The sequence below is a fragment of the Lissotriton helveticus genome, chromosome 1_1 (assembly GCF_964261635.1).
Source record: "Lissotriton helveticus chromosome 1_1, aLisHel1.1, whole genome shotgun sequence".
NCBI classification, from domain to species: Eukaryota; Metazoa; Chordata; class Amphibia; order Caudata; family Salamandridae; genus Lissotriton; species Lissotriton helveticus.
The window spans coordinates 1,027,924,098-1,027,944,258 of record NC_136057.1 but is presented as its reverse complement, the minus strand read 5'-3'; the positions used below and the strand labels follow the sequence as shown (position 1 = coordinate 1,027,944,258).

Genomic DNA, 20,161 nt, shown 5'->3' with positions numbered 1-20,161 from the left:
ACATGATATGAATATTATGGTTAATGACAAAAATGACTGTGAAGAACATACCCCGACCTTCACAGGCCGCGGAGCCTCCTCAGTAATTGATTATATCTGTATCTCCTCGAGCCTAGAACCCTGGATTATGGCACCTAAAATTGTAGATATGCAGCTCAGTGACCATAACTGTTTGACTGTAGAGGCCCTGTTATGGGAAAACAAAGGGACTCCTAACACGGGGAGCATTCATAACATCGAACCCCACCGCCCCAATGGTATGAGAATCAGATGGAACGGGGACAAGGCTGAGATTGCGTCTGGTTCCATTATTAAAAGTTGTCTGACAGATATAGTAGGGATTTTAGATGACGGTGATGCCACTGCTAACTCTATCAAACGTTTTATCTACATCAATTCTATTATTGATTCCAAACTCACCATTAACGCTAAGCATAAGGAAGGTCACTTGCGGGGATGGTTTAACCAAGCCTGTACATTAGCCCTTAAAGAATTAAAAAAGGCACTAGCAATCAAACCTAGAGACAAGAGCTTGGTTTTAAGTCTTAGAGGTAGCTACAAGGAAACTTTAAAACGCAGGAAAGCGGAGCTCCAGCAGGATGCGTGGGACAACCTGGCTCGGGCTGCTGAACTGAACGATTGTACCCTGTTTTGGAAAAAAATGAATTCCCCATTTCTTAAAGATGAAAAAAACCCTGCACTAACAACCACCGTCCTTAGGGAAGAGTGGATCTCTCATTTCTCTAAGATCTTTGACTCCGATAGTGTTAAGGAGGATACGGTGGTTAGATGGCCCCATTTGCCACTCAACATCTCTGTCTCAGAGGTCTTAGACAGTATCAGGGCTAGTAAAGGGGGGAAAGCACAGGGTCCAGACGGGGTCCCAATCGACGTTTACAAACTAGTACCCGAGGTATGGGGCCCACTTTTAACTAATATTTTTAACGCTGCAGTCTGCAATGAGGTTCCTCCGACATGGGAAGAATCCATAATTGTCCCAATATTTAAGAAAGGTAATCGTGGGGATGCCAAGAACTATTGTCCGATTTTCTTGCTGGATTCTTCCGTAAAAGTCATGAGTCGAGTCCTCATGGTAAGATTAGAAGAATGGGCGGAGGAGAATGGTATACTGGCTGACAGTCAATTTGGTTTCAGGAAAGGTCGTGGGACGATAGAGCAATGTCTTAACTTAGACTTGCTTATCGATAAATATACCCTAGCAAAACCAGGCACTATTTATCTCTGCTTCGCGGATTTAAGCAGTGCCTTTGATCTAGTGGATCACGCCATCCTGTGGGCCAAGCTTATTGAAATGGGGGCCCCTGAGGGTATCGTATTTTTTCTGGCACGATTATACACCAAATTACGTGCTTGTGTACGTTACGGTATCCAAGGGGAATGTACCACCAAGTTTAAAATCGGGCGTGGAATTAGACAGGGATGTGTGTTGGCTCCACTGCTTTTTACACTCTTCATTAATGAGATAGATTCCATCTTAAAATCTATGGCAGTGGATGCCCCCACAATACACGGTGACCGCGTCCCAGTATTATTATACGCGGACGACGCGGTTCTAATCTCACGCACCCCCATAGGCCTCCAACGGTTAATGGATGGTTTTTCCCTATTCATCGAAGGAAGAAAGCTAGTAATTAACAAATCCAAAACCTTTGTAATGGAATGTGGGAGGAGGAACGGAAAGAAGCCCTTTTCATATTTCATTGATGGACACAAGGTCCAACTTGTTGATAAATTTTCTTATCTAGGGGTTACTTTCTCAAACAGTAAACATAACAAATGGTCTAGTGAACACAATAATGTAAGGTCTAAGATGGCCAGGAGTTCTAATGGCATATTCACGTTGGCTACGAAGTTGGGGGACAGGCATGTCTATGATATGCTCAAAATATTCCAGTCTCGATGCCTCTCTACGGCCCTGTATGGAGCAGGTGTCTGGGGCTACGCCCCGGCGGGACCGCTCCAGGTAGAGGAGAACACTTTTTTAAAGAGACTTCTGTGTCTACCCAGCTCAGTTTCCAACGTTTTAGTGCACAAAGAATTGGATATTTTTCACCTTTCCGATTTGGTTCTCCTGAGACCACTCATGCTCTGGCGCTCAATATGGATGAAAGAAGAGACGTCTTTGTGTAGATCTATCATATCTGACTGTTTGTCCCTGGATAACTATCGAAGGATTCCCTGGCTAAAGTATAACGTGGACAGTTTTCAGGAGTACTTTGGCCTGGATGTTTTCACTAATCACTGTGGTGCCTCTGATTTAGCCAAGCAGGAAATCAAGAACTCTTTTTTAAATCATCAAGCTAACAGACGGCACCAAGACAATGTTGAACTTTCCTCCTGTATTTTATATCATGAATTAAATGAATTTTCGGACTTCCAAGCGTATTTATCGCAGGTGACCTGGAAGGCCCACCGGTTTGTGTTGACTAGATTGAGAACTGGGATAGTCCACAATCTAGTGGCCTTCCCACAACAGCGTTCACCACCCATTGGTCCCTGCCCATGTGATAACATTTGTTTACAAAGCACTAAGCACTTTCTATTGTTTTGTCAACTGTATAAAGATTTGCGGATTGCTTATCTTAAACCAGTGTTCGTAAAGTTTGGAGTTAGGACTGTAAAAGACTCCATGAGACTGCTTTTTAATCTTCAACACCCTGACGTGTGTTTTTATACAGCTACCTTTCTTTTAAAATCAATTAACGCTAGGAAAAGCATGCAGTTTTAATCATTTTAATCATTATTAACTGATCTGTATAGTTTGCGTTAGTATGGCCACCGCTTTTCTTAACTGTATTTTTGTATGTTGTGCTTTTATGGACTTGTTTCTTGTTCCGAATAAAGCTTTATGAAATGAAAAAATGTATTGTCAATGCAATCTATTAATGGTTCTGGGCACATACCTGGTCTCCTTTAAGAACCAAAATATGTATCGCTATCTGGGAGTTAGGGGAGAAGGAAGACAATCTTTAGGTGGGTGGTTTTCTGGTGTAACACAGTGTCCACGGTAGGAGACACAGAGCTTTAAGAGGACAGTGGGCAATACATGTTGTGGGGGGAAGTGCAGGATCTGGAAAGTGGCATGGAGTCTATGGGGATCACAGGAGTTCCCAGCACGATCAACATAAGGCCTAAGATTGCCACTAAGGGGCCGATTCCGATGGAGCCTTTCGGACCACATCGGAATGTCCCATTCGGATTCCTTTACCACTGACCCATTTTGATGGGGTCAGTCGGAAAGGAATCTGAACCAGATTTCCAAATGGCCTCCAACGGGCTCGGCTGCCATTCCGAAAACCTCCTTCAATCACTTTGGCGGCTCTTTCGGGCCGAGGGATTCCGTTGGAAGAATCCGACAGCCTTTCTCTTTCCGACACAGAAAGGCTGTGGAAATTCTATTTTGGGGGCCCCCAGCAGAGCCCCCATCAGTGCAAGACCTCTGAATGGGGGCCTAGGCTGTGTTGATCCCCTCACCCAGGGCAGGCACCTTGAGGGGCCTGCCATGGGGTGCAGGGATGAACTGCACCTCTGCTCTTTGCAATAAGAGCATGCATTTCGTTCGGAATGCATGCTTGTATTGTAAAGAATAGGATTGCGACCGAACAGAGTTCAGTCTCATCTTACCTACTGTGCTGGAACCGACGTCAGGAGTTCGTTCGGTTGCAGTTCCCAAACGATGTTGGACAGACTCCGGTCCGTCCGACATTGTATTCAGGCCCTAAGATGGGGGCAAGGTGTTGGTGAAGCAGTGAAAGAACTAGAGAGCTGGATATATTGAAACTGCAGATCGTCCAGGATGCAGAAAGCAGGACAGAGTACATGAAAGCTATAGGACATGGTACAGTGCTGGGGTGGAGGAGCACAGTTGCCTGGGTATACTGAAGGGCGGGACAAGGCCCAGGGCAGCACTTCAAAAGTCACTTTTAACTACCTTTACAGGTTGAAATCTATACTCCCATCACATCTACAGCTACACACTCAGTCCATCCAGCTATCACAATAGAGCCACCCCTGCACTGAACCTATAGGCAGGGGTGCAAAGGAAAATGTTCCTATGATTCCCTCGACACCCTTTTGGCACCAATGCACTCCTCTTAACCCTGGAGATGCGTTTCAAACTGCAGTCGTAACTATGTTGAATGCTGTCGTCTGTCTTTGATGCCACTTCTGGCCAGAGCATATTTCTACTATTAGATGATGGTTTGAATACTAGTGCAGATGGAAGGATCAAATTGGGTCAGTGCATCTCCATGGCAGTGAACTGATAGTTCACTGTCCATGCACTGCACGAGAAGTGCATCTATCCTTTTCCAGTGAAAAGATATGGAAAGATGCAGAATGGCATTTGTATAAGAGATAGTCGTCATGTTCCCCATTTCTGGAGGAGGAATAGGTCATTGGGCCCACAGCATGGTAGTGTGATGAGGACAAGCATGATTATATCTCTAGTTGAAGATTGGACATGATTGGACATGATGGGGCTACAGTTTGGCTCCTGATGTATCATGGGGTACACATCATCCTTATTGCTGATGTTGGGAAGTTCCACAATTATCATAAAGGTCCAGCTGAAGCGGTGTTTGAAAGATCCAATGCCACTTGTTGACAAATGTTTGAATGAATATAGGGAATGACGGCTTGTAAGAAAAGGGATTGATGCAAGGCTCTGTATTAATGTTAGAAAAGGAGCCAATGTTTGATTTTGGTACAGTACAGGACGGCTAGCAAGATAGATGGGGTGACACACTTTGCTAATTAATTATGCAAGAAAATTTACACAATAACCAACAGTGGTTTTTGCTCAAGGCCATATGTAACTCTATGGATATGGGGATTGCATGGATTGGGTATTGGTTGTGCAATATAGGTAGACAAATAATGCATTTACCTGATTTCCTGTAGAGGTTGGGAATAAAGGGGATGGACAAACGGGGGCCTCAATATGACAGACGTCTGTATGGTTGATATGGAAGTTTGCGAATCGATCTAGAGCTAGCATGATGGTGAGAGCCAGCTGTGCTACGTCTGAAAGCAGACTGGGCAGCAGGGAGTGAACTGAGGTGACTTATGGCCAGTGGGTGTTCTGTGGCCCGTATTTGACCACCATTGATATGCCTGGTTAATGAAGTGAGGAGAGGACTTGATTTGATAAATGGTGATGGATAGTTTAAGGAATAGCTGATAGTCTCTGACTTTTCATTAATAATAGGATGGTTGTGGATGGACCCGCTTGTCACTGATCGCTGGTGAAATTGGTTCTAACACCACTAGAATATACTGACGGACCTGATGAATACATGGAATATTCACATTCTGGCTAATGTATACACCACGGTACATTCTAAGGATGTTGAAAGTCACAGAGGAGTTCTGTGACAATATCGAGTTAGACCTAGGGCACTCACAACTCCAAGCACCTAACTTCAGGTGAATTGAAATATCCTTTTCATTTACAGTCGGGCTGTTTAAGTCCCTAAAACATAATGGCCTGCCTGATATATCTACCAAGCCCACAGTATGACGTCAGCGCACACCATATATCTCTGATACCCAAGTATTCTTTCACTTCTATATATTTGTGAGTAGCAAGATACTAGTTACAGCCAGGGTCTGTGAGTTGTGGAGGGCCACGTCTCCGTTGGAAGGGGGGGGGGGGAGCATTGCACAATCTGCATCGTAGGCAGGAAAGCATTATAAAGTTTAACTGAATGTTCAGCTCCCTTGCCATTTTTAGGATCTCTTCTCCACTACCCTATTTATTCCAATATTTTACTGAAAGATGTTTTTTCACTTTCATTCTTTCCCTAACAACACCATCTCCCTTTTCACTCACAAAAATACATGTTCGCTCTTGGTCGCTATACCTTTCTGTGTCTCTTTCTGGCCCTTTTCTTTTCTGGCGCTGGGCAGGCATTGAATGTAGGTCACCGTGCAGCACGGGGGCACATCTGTAACATAAAAAATAATGTTTATAGAGATAATAGGCTCTGGGTAGTATAAATGATAAAAACAACTTCACTTCATCTACCCGCCACTTAGGACATGATTCCGAGGGAAACAACCTTTACAACGCAACTTTTACAATGCACTACCATTACAACTAAACGTTTACAACTCAACATCCATTACATCGCATGCCATTACAACGCAACCATTACAATGCATGACACTACAACGCATACCATTACAACGCATGTCATTACAACGCATACCATTACAACACATAACATTACAACGCATAGTACCCTTACACTTTCCAACACTTACCCTACTGTTGCACCACCTGGAATTAGAATAGTAATTGTTACGGCTACACTATCCAACACTTACTCTACTGTTGCACCCCCTGGAGTTAGAATAGTAATTTTTACCCCTACACTATCCAACACTTACCCTACTGTTGCACCACCCTGGAGTTAGAATAGTAATTTTTACCCCTACACTATCCAATACTTACCATACATGCAATGTAATGTTATGCGTTGTAATGGTATGCGCTGTAAAGGTAGTATGCGTTGTAATAGAATGCGTTGTAAAAGTAGTTTTTAAAAATTCGTTGTAATGGCATGCGTTGTAATGGAATGCGTTGTAATGGATGTTGCGTTGTAAAAAATGCGTTGTAAAGGTATGTGTTGTAAAAGTATGCGTTGTAACGTCATACATCCTGATTCCGAGTAAATTGGTTAATTCCGACCAGTGCACAAACCCGTTTAGGCAAATGTTCGAATTACGAGTTTTGTTTAATTTAATACGTCGGGTAATTAAATAACTCAACCTTCATTAAATTTAACAAGGGAAATTGTTCGGTATTTACCATACCATGCTGATTTTGGTGCGTTAATCACCAAAATCCGCGTGTTATTCTCCACAAACTGGTAATAGGTGTTGTGTATCGCACAAGATAAATAACATACCCTATGGTATCATTATTTATCATGTGCAATAAGTAACTTCTAAACTTATAAACCAGCCCTAGTATAGTGGCTGCTGTGAGCTGCTTGATCGCTCTATACTCCTTCTCTCTCCTCACGCGGCAACACGGGCACTGCCTTCTCCTGGTCATATTTGTATCTATTTCTCTATTTAAGCTCAGTTTGCTGGCTTACTCTTACTTCCCAGTCCCTCCCTCTTCACTTTGGGCTTCATCAAGGGATTTTCTTCTTTGTCCCTGATCATACTTGACTTCCCTCATCTGGTCATTAGGTCTTTTCCATCAAACCAGTACCAAAGATTCCCAAATGTTTCTTTCACTTTCCTCTGTTTCAACTCAACTCCATACCTCACGATGCCCCAACTATGGATGCCACAATGTTTCTTTATTTTTTTGCCTCGGACATAAAAAAATACAGAGAAATACTTTTTGTTGCTCCCATACTCATTTTACTCGTAGAAAACTCCAGTTATTTTCCTCTGCCTCTTACCCAAGAGTTGTTTCTGATCCTACGCTCATTCTCTTTATGCTTTTTGTCTTATGCTAGCACCTGGTAATTTCCATTATTTTAATAAAAAACTTTGTTCACTCCAACGAAGAACCAAGTTTCAATAGCAGTTTCAATTCAATACGAAGAATATTTTAAGCTATTTTCTTGGAATTCCAACAGTGGCGACTCAACGGCCAAGGTCTAAAAGTAACAAAAGCTATTGCTTTGGCCGGAGCAGATAAAGGCAGCGCTTCTTCTGAGACTAGAAGCCTGTGTCTGCAGTTTGCCAGGCTGTTCTACAACTTACACGTTACTGCGTTGCAAGACAGCTGGCCAATCCGACATGCACACTTTGTGCTTTAGGCAACACTGTATGCAAGATGGAATGGCCCCGCCTCGCACTCAAACTCGAAGTGCACTTCACTTTATAAAAATGGTAATGATCCTCACCATTCTATTTAATTTTTGTTGTTTGCTGCACAGAAGGCAGGGCGAAGCTGCTCCGCCCTTGAGGAGGAACCGGCACTGCCCATTACCTAACTTCTGATTCTCCTCCTAGGTGAGACCGCAGATTTTGAGGGGGACATGTAAGACACTTCGTGGCGTGTTCCACTTCTCAATCTAAGCAGAAAAAAAATGTCTCTGCCAGAAGAACATTTCCTCTGTTCTGACTTTGCGTTGTGATGCATTGAGATCCTCTTAAAAATATACTGCCAGTAACACCTTCGTGCTGGCACTATATATTTATAATTACATATTTTAATTTTGCTGTGCTGTTACTTAGCTGTTGCTATATAAATTCAATAAAGTGCAATAAAATATATTACTTGTACTGTAGGGAAGGAAGTGGGCCTGAGTGGTGCAACAGGAACAGGATAATTGAGTTGATAGATCTGGTGGGAGAGTTCAAGCTCTGATACAGCATCACCGAAGGAAGATGTGATTATGACACGCAGGCAGAAAATATTATAATAGGCTGTCAGACCACAGGAGAGCAGCCCAACACATTTGTTTCCTTTTAGCATTGTTAAAAAAAATGCTCAGGACCTATGCCACCCCCCAGTCCTATATATTCTTGACAATTCTTGCACATCATTAGCCATTAATGTTCTTTATGGGACCGCTGCATCATTTCTAATGAGTGTGTTTGATTTTTTTTATATATACAAGGACGATTTACCCTAGTAAATACGATGATTTAGAGAGGAGGGTACATGGCCCATTATTACACCAAAGTGACTAGTCACCTTAATAGGGAGCTTTTAGAAAACAATTCCACCTTGTGTTTTCCTTATTTCTTGCTGGTGTGATCTTTTCTTCATCAGTGGCCTCTTGCGCTGTTTCCAGAAGACGCCTTTTCTTCAGTGCTTGAGTGGCATCGTCAAGGTGGCTTCCTTCCTACCTCCATCCCGTCACTCTTGCTGCTACCAGAAAAGGGATCCATGGACCCTAACAAAACAAGTCGTTTCATTTGACATGATTCAAATTCAGTTTTATTCACACATCCTTCAGTTCTTAACTAATTTTAAAACACTTTTACAACAGCACAGGAGTTGGGGGACACACCCTTACTGTATTACAGTTGATCATTAGTATTTTTCTATTGGCACACATATTAATTTGGAAACAGCCAAGCTGTCTTCGCTTTGCCATCACAATAAAATAACTTAATCCACTTTGGGTTATAACCTTCATAGTGACATTGGCATCTGCTAATTTTGTGAATTATTGGCATTAAACTGTATTTTTACAATTGATCACGTTTTCTACCAAATCTGTTGGCATAGAACACCCTAAATTGCCCCGCCCATTAGCCAGAGGAATCTTTACTCCATTTGCTCACACAAGATTGTCAATAGAGATGGATTGCACTGAAGGCATCTATCTGCTCAAGATCCCGTGTCTAACCCTGGTGCATCTGTTCCTGACCCTGAACCAGATGATGTATTCCCCTCTTTCCAAAACTGTGCATGGTGGACGATAGCTCGGTCTATCTGTGTATTTATGTACTTCCGTGTGCTGGGTATTTACGAACTTTCTTGTGCAGGTTATTTTTCTCTGTGTATGAGATTTCTTCCGGAGTGATACCACTTTGTGTCTGCATTGGGTCTCATACTATAGCCTTGACCTAAAATGTGTGTTTCCCTGTTTGCAGATAACATTTTGATTTAGTTGAAGGAAAGGAACTAATAGAGTCCAAGTGTTAAAAATGTAAGTGAATTCATGGGCCTGTAAGTTAAATAGGTGAACATGTCTCACATTGCCCCTATTGGAAACTGTGTCCTATGCCTCTGCTGACTAATCTTAAAAAAAAACCTCTGATAGCTTTAGATGGACCCAGGGACCACATCAACAAATCTAACAACCAGGTGTGTCTCATGCCATAAGTTTGTGTCCAGAGCCAAGTCTCAGGAAAGCATACCAAGCCTGATGGAGGCGAAACTGCTAGATAGCAAAGAGTGCTTGATGAAGGACAGTGATATTGTTCACTCACTCACGAAATCACTAACCGCTATATGTATCAACAAACCATTTTGCATTTCCTAAATAGCGAATTTTAAGGAATCGCTATTTAGGAAATGCAAAACGGTATGTATGTACAAAATCGCTTTCCAATAGCGATTCCTTAGCATTCCTTAATTTGAGATTAGCAAATTGTCAATCGCAAATTACCCCTTCATTTCCATGGGCCAGGAGGCCCATAGGAATGAAAGTGCAATTTGCAATTAGCACTTTGCTGATCGCAAATTAGGGATGTTTCCAAGGGTGCAGGGGTGTCTCAAGAACACCCTGCTGCACCCCTGAAAAAGACATTTGGGGGCATATGGCGCACATACATGCCCTAAGGGCATGTATGGGCGTCATATGGCACCTTTGGTTTTTATCAAAAAAGATTTTTGATAAGAATTCGCAAATTACCACCAACTAGAAGTTGGTGGTAATTTGCTACTCCTTAATGGCATTTTTTGCATTTTATTTGTTTGATACATTGCATTTAAGGAATCGCAAAATTTGCAATTCCTTAAGTGCAATCGCAAAATAAGGATTAGCAAATTTTGCTAATCCTTATTTTGCATCAAACTTGTTTGATACATTCCATTTGTCTATTTAGCATTCGCAAAGGCCGAAATTCGCAGAATTTCGGCCTTTGCGAATGCTAAATAGCTTGATACATATAGCGGTAAGCCACCAAAATGCACTCACTCACTCATACCAAAATAGGAAACAGAGCTCTAATTTTTCTTTCCAAAATGCACACATGTCATAAAAATATAGATTTTTGTAAATTTGGTATCTTTTTAGTGTCACAAAATGTATTGGTTCATTTTATTAGTGGGACTTGGACAGACAATCAGATTTCTCAGAGGCCAATCCATGACATATGGGTAGAAAGGCCTGCTACAGATCTTCTAACAGACAATTTAGAGACTAAATCACAGAGAAAAGTAGTAAAACGTGCATACATAGGGCCCGATTCACAAAAGTAAACTGAGATGAAAGTCTAATTTCATGACTTTTGGGGGCATATGTACAAGCCCCTAATGCCACCACAGCATCACTTTTGCCGACGTTGTGGTGGCAATAGGGTCTTAGCCTTATTTACGAGGCAGCGTTATGCCACTTAAAGTGGCTTAATGCTGCCTTGTAAAAAAGGCACCCTTTCAAGCTATGGTTAGCGTGAAAGGGGTGGGAAGTGGGTGTTGCGGTGGTTGTTCCACTTCAACACCCATTGTTTTTCACTGTGCCCCCTATGGTCAAGGATGGCGTACATAGGAGGCAGCACTAAAATTAAGAACAGGGAAAACCTGGTCTAAAGCTGGCAAAATAAGGAGAAGTGCATTATTTCTCCTCGTTTTTGCTTTTTCCATGTGTGCTGCCTTGGACAGCATACATGGAAAAAGCAAAAATGCCATGAATTGTTTTTGTACAGGAAGGTCCCCCTTCCTGTGCATAAACAATCTTAAAAAAATGCCATTTTGTGACGTTCATCTGTGCTGCATAAAGCAGCACACATGAAAGTGACAACATGGCATTCAGGCTTGTTTATGTGCAGGAAGGAACACCTTCCTTCACATAAACAATCCTCCCCTGCACGTAGACACCCTTGTACTATGGTGCAAGGGTGCCTGCATTGGCGCTACACTGTTAAGTGTAGCGCCATCACAGGGGGAAATGCAAGGCTGCACCATATGGTTGTAAATACGGTGCAGCCTTGTAAATATCCCCCTTTGTATTCACAAAGGGCATTTACTACTTGTAAATGCCATTTGTGAATACCAAAAGTTGAACTTTACGACTCAGTATTCACAAAGGACATTTACAAGTAGTAAATGCTCTTTGTGAATATCGAAAGTCATAAAGTTAGACTTTTGTCTCATTTTACCTTTGTGAATCGGGTCCATAGTCTTTCTCCTATGGACAGTCGCAGATTTACTGATTTTAGGAGTTCACAAACAATCCTATATTAACCTGGAAAGCTGCACCAGGTGTTTGTTTCCAGATGTACTACAGGGAAGGTCATATGAAGTGTTTCCTGGGCTTGATTTCCCCAATGCTCAGTTGAACATAGTGTTCAATTACATACTGGGTAACTGCAGCCTTGTGTGTAAAAACACACTTTCAGTTTTTTGTTTTTTTACTGCACAGGAAAACATTTTTCCCTACATTCCCTCCAGGTTTCAAAGGGATGTGTTACTCATGGTACCTCGAAGCGGAGTTACTCCAGCTCTTTGTTTTGAGGAAACCTCAATTAGTTCCCGGGTGGGAAAGTTTGCATTACCATTTGTGAATGCTAAATACGCTTAAACTTGTGGGTGATCGCAAAGTTGTAAGAAAAACCATGCCATGGTCTGTCATTTCCTGCACTTCGCTCAATGTACTACTTTAATACTCATTTACTACTTCATATTTTTCCACATTTATCAAGGAAAAATTCACAGTAGCGAAAATATTTGTCTGTCAGGAATACTTCAGTGGATTCCATAGAGATGTACATAAACCAATTTTTGATCACAAACTTTGCATTAGAGGCCAAAAATGGCTTTATGAATGAGATCTGTACTTTTTAAGAGGCCATAAGGGATTGGTGACATAATTGGTACATTGATTTGCTAATAGCATAACTGGCTTGAGGGGTCACTAAATAGTAATATTTATTGTCCTTTACGACTGTTATTAGCTCTTGATTAACTAACTGACTCCATAATAGTCTGTATATATATATGAAAAGTGCTACTTATTGACTAGTTTGTGCGTGGACAGTTTTGGGGTGATCCGTCAAGTGGAGGCCAGGAAAAAAAGGGGCCCCAAAATGCGTTTTCCCCATTAATTTTTCCATAGGAACTTTAGGCATAGCTTCATTCCAAATGGCTGTACGGATTTAATCCAAATTTGACAGAAAGCTAGATCTTTGCACCGAAGGGGTGCTTTTTGTGATTTGGAGTACATATGTTCAGTAGTTTTTGAGCAGTTAAAGCTTAAAAAAATTGCTGCGGAGGATTCGCTGGCCGACACATTTCATGCTGAGATCTGATTGGCTGGCACCACATGAACACTGATGTGGTGGCAGCCATTTTAGGACTAGGACTCAGTCCTGAGAAATGGGCAGGTCATAACAATGATTTTCATCTATCTGTGTTACATCATGAGCCCCCTCTAAACACCTTCCAGAGGTCAGATAGAGTATCTCCAGTCCTTTTTTGGTTTCTCCGGAGCATTTATTAAATAAGCCTGACCAACATCCACCTCAAAACTGACTAACATTCACTACTTTAATTCCTTTTAAAATTTCATTTAGTGTGGCCCTCACCTGAAAAAAACAATTGAGCATATTACATAACATAAAAACATAATATAAAGTTTCACATTAAATCATCTCCAGTAGATAACAATGACCTCAACATTCCCTCACTAACAGACACATCATTTAAACTCTACAGTCCAACCACACAAAACCAATTAAGTGAACGGGCTTTTAATGTTAATCATTCATTAAAGAGAAATGGCTTTTAAATTTTTTTTTTTTAAAGTGTGGCAAGTTAAGTTTGCAATATTCTTACCCCCATCCTTTCTGTCTTTTCTTCTTCTGGACTCTGCTGCTTTTCCTCCAGCTTCTGAAGACAGTCTCCCTCGCAGATACTTTTTGGGGTAAGGGCTTCCTGAGTACTGATCTGAAGAACAGCAAGCCCAGACCGCAAAAAGACCAGTGAGAGAGTAAAACAGAAGACAATAAGACGCTGGGATTAGAAAGTAGATGCTGGCCCCTACCAAGCAGCTAGACATTTTTGTTTCAGTATCAATGAGAGGTGTGTTCCAGTAACTGCTTACTCAGCCCAAGCTCAGCAAATGAGTGCCTCGCACAAATTTGTTAAAGTTAGATGTAGTGACGTAAAGTTAGATGTAGTGACCGAAAAAAGCAGTAGTTTTCAAATGCAACAGCATTGATTTTTCTTTCAATGGGGAGTGAAAACGTTCTTTGTCCTGAGTCCTCCACGCTAGCAACCCCAAATCCTAAACTCAAGTACAAGTCACTGACCAGAACATCTCCTAGTGAAGGAGCTTCGACAACGTAATCTGTACCATAGGCGAGATATTTGCACCACCGTTATAACTCTACCACCCCTTGGACACCTGTGAGTGATGTGGGGTGATAGTGCTAATGTCTACTTAGTTATGTGGTTTCTGATTATAGGTGTTGGAGGGAGGAGTTTCATTGCCCTTGTGCGGTGTTTTGTTTCTTAAGAGGTAATAGGTGGACTAGTCAGATAGCGTCTGATCCATACTGGCCTCTCAGAGGCACCAGTCTATAAGCATATATTCTGATTTCACTAGGTGTAAGTCTACTTTGCTTGGACGGGGCGGCAGGGCTAGGGCACATGAACATAAATTTACAGTACACCACATACTTTGAAATCTCACCTGGGGAAACTGAGCAAAGGGCATGATGGTTTGTTTTTAAATGTCCCATAATGAAAATAAAGACTGGAAATTAGGATGGATTGATAGCAAAAACTGACAATAATTCCTGTTAAAAGTGAAGCATTCAAACAGGAAGTCATCATTTATTTTAATTAAGGAATTTACGAGAACCTACAGGATGTCAGCTTCCAGCGTCAAAGGAACAGTGCACGGAGGGAGGGTGCTAAAGTGCACAGCAGGAAAGGGAAAGAATTACAGGAACTTGACTCAGAGTATTGTATGATCAATGTGTGGCAGAAGGAAGGGAAAGAGAGAGGGGTGTGGGAGGTAGGTTCTAGGAAGTAAGAAAAAGAAGAACAAGCATTGGCAAAACCAATATGTGTCACCTATGTAAGAGCTATTGGCTTTGCCAATGTGTTTTAGCCATGTTATACACAGTGTGGATACTGTTCAGCATGGCTAAAAGTTAGTGGCATAAAGGAAAGTGGTGAGGAGTAGAGTGGAGTGCTGAGGAGTAATTTAGTGTGTTGTTGAATGGGGTAGACTACTTTAGAGTGGTGTATTGTGGTGTAGTATAGAATGGATTGTCGTGGAGTGAAGTGGAATGGCTCAAAGTGTGTGAAGGGAGTACAGTGTTGCAAAGTGGAAGGGCATTGAGTGTCATAGAGTTGAGTGGTGTAGAGGGTCGTAGAGTGTGATGGAGCAGCACAGAGTGTCATAGATATATGTCCTCTACATCCACTCTCTCATTTATCCCAAATCCCATGCTACTACTATGATCCCCAAAATAACCCTTTCAAGACTCTCCCCTACTCTACCCCTCCTTGCAACATCTGACACCTCTTTTACTATACTGATTACCCAAAACAAGCCTTTCTAAACTCTTCCCTCTGACTCTTCCCCTCCACATCCATTTATACTCATCCCAAGCCTCCTCCTACTGTTATGACTTCCAAAACAAACACAAAAAAGCCTCAATCTTCACTGTTCTATCCCTCCACTATTCTTTTCAATCAAAATAGCAGACTAACATGCCCACTTCCCAAATTTCATATTTCACTATACTAATTCACCACTAATCCTTTATGGGTTCCAGAATAGCATGCTAATCGCTGCAAAAGCGCATCAACACCTCATCAGGGGTAGCAAGCACTATATAAATGCAAACCTTTTTCCCTCTTCTATCCCTCTGCTACCCTTCTTGATTCCAATTAACTGAATAACATATCCACCACTCAAATTACTTTAATAATGTCACTATACTAATATTTCAACACTAATCCTTTATGGGTTCCGGAGTAGCATGCTACTCGCCAAAAAAGCGAAGCAACACCCCAACAGGGGCACCAAGCGCTATATAAATGCAAACCTTTTTCCCTCTTCTATTCCTCCCCTACCTTTCTCAATCCAAATAACTGACTAACATATCCACCACTCAAATTACTTTCATATTTCACTATACTAATTCAACACTAATCCTTTATGGGTTCCAGAGTAGCGTGCTATTTGCCAAAAAAATGCTTCCACACCCCATCAGGGGTAGCAAGCGCTATATAACTGCATTCCTCTTTCCTTCTTCTATCCTTCCGCTATCCTTCTGAATCCAAATAACTGACTAATCTATCGACCACTCAAATTACTTTTATATTTTACTATACTAATTCAACACTAATCCTTTATGGGTTCTGGAAGAGCATGCTACTCACTGAAAAAGTGCTTTGATGCCTCATCAGGGGTAGTAAGAACTATATAAATGCAATTTCAATACAATACAATAGAGTGGAGTGGAGTGTCGTAGAGCAGAGTGGAGTAGCATAGAGTGGAGTGAAATAACATGGAGTGGCATAGAGGGAGTTGCATAGAGTGGAGTGCTGTAGAGTAGCGTAGAGAAAAGTAGATTGTTATAGAGTGGATAGGTGTAGTGTGGTAGATTGGAATGGTATAGAGTGGCGTAGAGTGTTGTAGAGTGGGCTAGTGTAGAGTGGAATAGAGTGTCATACACAGGAGTGGCATAGAATATCATAGATTGGAGTGGCATAGAGTGCAGAGAAGGGAGTGGCGTAGAGTGGAGTAGCGCTGAGAGTCATAGAGTGGAGTGACATACAGTGTCTTGTAGTGGAGTGGCATGGAGTGGAGTATCGTAGAGTGGAGTAGTGGAATGGAGTAGAGTGGCATAAGGGGAGTTGTGTAGAGCATCGTAGAGTGTCGTTGAGTGTCATAGTGTGGCACATCGTGAAATAATGTATTGTATAGTGGAGGGCATAAAGTGATGCAAAGTGTTGTAGAGTGGCATAGAGTAGAGTAAAATGTCTGAGTAGAGTGGTATGGAGTTGCGTAGTGTGGAGTAAAATGGCCTAGAGTAAGGCGTTATAGAGTGAAGTAGAGTAGAGTGGAGGGGCATAGAGTGGATTTGAGTAGAGTAAAGTATAGTTTAATAGAGTAGAGTGTCAGAGTGGAGTATCATGGAGTGTAGTGTAGAGTTGTAGAGTGGAGTATAGTGGCCTGGAGTGAAGTGGCATTTAGTCCACTGATGTAGATTGTTGCAGAGTAGAGTACAGAGGCAAAGCATGCAGTGGTGCAGACTAGCCTGGCATAGATGTCAGTGGCATAGAGTGAATTGGTTTTCAGTAACATGATGTAGAGTGCAGTGACGTACAGTGCAGTGACATACAGCAGAGTTGTGCAGTGTGAGTGGCACAGCATAGTTTGCAGTGGTGTAGAGTGCAGTGGCATAGTGGAGGGGCATGAAGTGCAGTGGTGCAGTATGGAGCAGATTGCTGTAGATTAGAGTGAAGTGGTGTAGAATGGAGTGGTGCAGGGTAGAATGCAGTGGTATAGAATAAAGATGTAGAGTGTTATGGTGCAGAGTAGATCAGAGTGTCTTAGAGTGCATTAGTTTAGAGTGCAGTGGTGAGGATTGCATTGTGTAGAGTGTAGTAGAGAGGTATTGAGTAGAGAGGTGCAGAGTAGAGTGCAGTGGCATAGAGTGCAATGGTACAGAGTGGCTTACACTTCAGTGACATAGAGTATTGTAGAGTAGAATACATTTACAGAGAGTGCAGTGGTGTAGAGTGCATTGGTTCTGAGTAAAGTGGTGTAGAGTGGAGTGGCACAGAGTGGAGTGATGCAGAGTAGAGTTGCATAGATTGCAGCACTGCAGAGCGCAGTGGCACAGAATGCAGTGGCGCAGAGTGCACTGGCACAGAGTGCAGTGGCATTGAGTGCAGTGATGCAAAGTGCAGGGGCGCAGAGTGCAGTGGAATAGAGTAAATTGTTTCAGAGTAGAGTGAAGTGGTGAAGAATGCAGTGGTGCAGACTAGAGTACCCTGGTGAAAAGCAGAGTGGTGTGAAGTGCAATGTCATTTAGTGCAGTAGTGCAGAGTAGATCAAATGTAGCGTAGAGTGCAGTAGTGTAGAGTGAAGTGATGCAGAGTGAAGAGGCATAGAGCGTAACAGTATAGCGTCCATGGATGTAGAGTGTAGAAGAGTGGCTTAGAGCAGAGTGATGCAGAGATCAGTGGAAGAGAATATAGTGTTGCATAATAAAGTGTCACAGAGTACAGTGGTGTAGAGTAGAGTGGTATGGAGTGCATTGGCACAGAGTAGAGTGACATATAAAACAGTGGCATAGGGTAAAGTGGTGCACAGTAGAATAGAGTGGCGTAGAGTGCTGTGACGTAGAGTGCAATGGTGTAGAGTAGAGTGGTGTAGAGTGCAGTGGTGTAAAGTAAAGTGGAGTAAAGTGTTGCCGTGTTGAGAATAATAATGGGTAGTGCAGTGGTGCAGAGTAGATTGGTGTAGAGGCCATTGGTTTTGAGTAAAGTGGTGTAGAGTGCGTTGGTGTAGAGCAAAGAGGTATAGAGCACAGTGATGTACGGTGGAGTGGTGTTGAGTACAGTTGAATAGAGTAGAGTGGCATAGAGTGCTGTGTTGTAGGATGCAGCAGTGCAGAGTAGTTTATTAGAGTGGCTTAGAATGGATCAGCCTAGAGTGCCGTGGTTTAGAGGGCGCAGAGAGAGAATATCGAGTCATAAATATTGAGTTGCACAAATATCGAGGCATAAATATCGTGTGTCTGAAATATCGACAGCAAGAATATATTGGTCAAGAATATCGATTCAAGGTAAGTAATATTGATTTTAAAAATATCAACATGTTTAATATCGTTTGCAAAAATATAGTTGTTAAAAATATTTTCATAATTGTTTTGAGTTTTAGTATATATTTATATGTATATGATGTGTCTTTTTTTGTATAAGAATTGTTTGTATTTTTAATATATGTGTTACATTTTTAGTAGTTATTTTTTTTTAATTTGAATTCCGCGCATTAAGTTTTGTAGCGGGATGTGGGTTTATAGAGGAATAGGGTGTAAAGTGATTTAATTATATTACATTTATTAATTTATTTTTATTTGAATTTTGTGTTTTTAGCTCTGTAGCGGGTTGTGGGTTTATAGGGGACTAGGATGGGAAGTAATTTAATCATATTAAATGCATTGATACATTTTTATTGATTAATATTTAATAATTTAATTTATTGATATTGGTTTAATTGAGATGTTATAGTGTTAAATGTATAAAGTAAATTATTATTATTTAATTAACAATTGGTTGTTAGTTTGTTCTTCATTAATTATGATAATTGTGTAATTATGTTTAGGTGTGTGTTGTGGTGTTTATAGGTGTAAAGTGTGTAAAGGGTGGGAAGTAATTTATTTTTAATTAATTAATTAATTATTGGTTGTTAATTAATTTTAATTAATTAACTGGTTATTAATTTTGGTAACTGTGTTGTTAATTTTAGGTGTGTGTTGTGGTTCAAAGGTGTAAAGGGTGGGAAGGGTGGGGAGTAATTCATTTTTCATTGATGTATTAATAATTGGTTGTTATTTAATGTTAATTATTTGATATTTATTTTGGGTAATTGTTTATTTTGTGTGTGTTGTGTTTTGCTGAAGGGTTGTCATTGTTTAAAATACTTTATTGTATTAATCATTTGATTAGAATAAAAGAGAAAATGCAAATATTAAGATAAAATAATTTCCATGATTAAACATTGTATAAAAGAACATATATAATTCATATTACCAGGTATATATATAGTCAGTCAAGATACTTTTATTCGATTAATAAAAATCAAAAAAAGAGACATAAATATAAATACATCACAGGGAGTAAACATCAGCAATTCATTTAGTATACAGACAAAATGTATATAAATTACACATAAGTTAAAACACAGTTAAAATGTTTAAAAGAAACATTTAAAAAACAGCCAATATACAATTAATTCATGTCCTGGGAGAAAATACACTGTGACCTGCGGCGATCTTTGTTAATACGGACACATGCTACCAGGTAACTTGCTACATGAAAAGTGACTCGTGCGCTAGATAAAAGTTGCAAAAACAGGAGAGCTGGTCTCACCTGGAGGAAACCCACCTCCCTCAAAATCGGGAACAAATATTTTTTCCTCATTTCTGCGTAATGGTCACAAAACATCATAAAATGTAGTGTGTCCTGTATTGAAAAATTATCACAGTCACAGGGTTTGGCCTTTTCTGGTGTATCCCAGGTAGGAAAAGAACCAAGCATAAAATGTATTAAATTAAAACGAAATCTGGTTAAAACAAACCGATGAAATGGTCTCGTTACCACAAGAAGATAGGGTTCAAGTCCGGGGGCAGTTATCAGTCCATAGTTCCTTCTTACAAGTGGTTTCTCCATCTCCTTTGCCTCCCGCTCAACAGAAAATAAGTTTAACAGGGCAATTTTAATCTCCCTCACATCTTCTCTTCT

The 20,161-nt window shown here is 41.0% G+C and overlaps 1 long non-coding RNA gene across 1 annotated transcript in view; it reads right to left on the bottom strand.

The window, feature by feature from the left end:
* Positions 1 to 8,724: 8,724 nt before the first annotated feature.
* The window catches only part of LOC144771891 (uncharacterized), a 92,459-nt gene continuing 81,022 nt past the window's right edge, over positions 8,725 to 20,161 (bottom strand). Inside the window, exon 3 of the long non-coding RNA XR_013599538.1 lies at positions 8,725 to 8,891. This is a non-coding gene — a long non-coding RNA (uncharacterized LOC144771891). The remainder of the gene's footprint in view (positions 8,892 to 20,161) is intronic.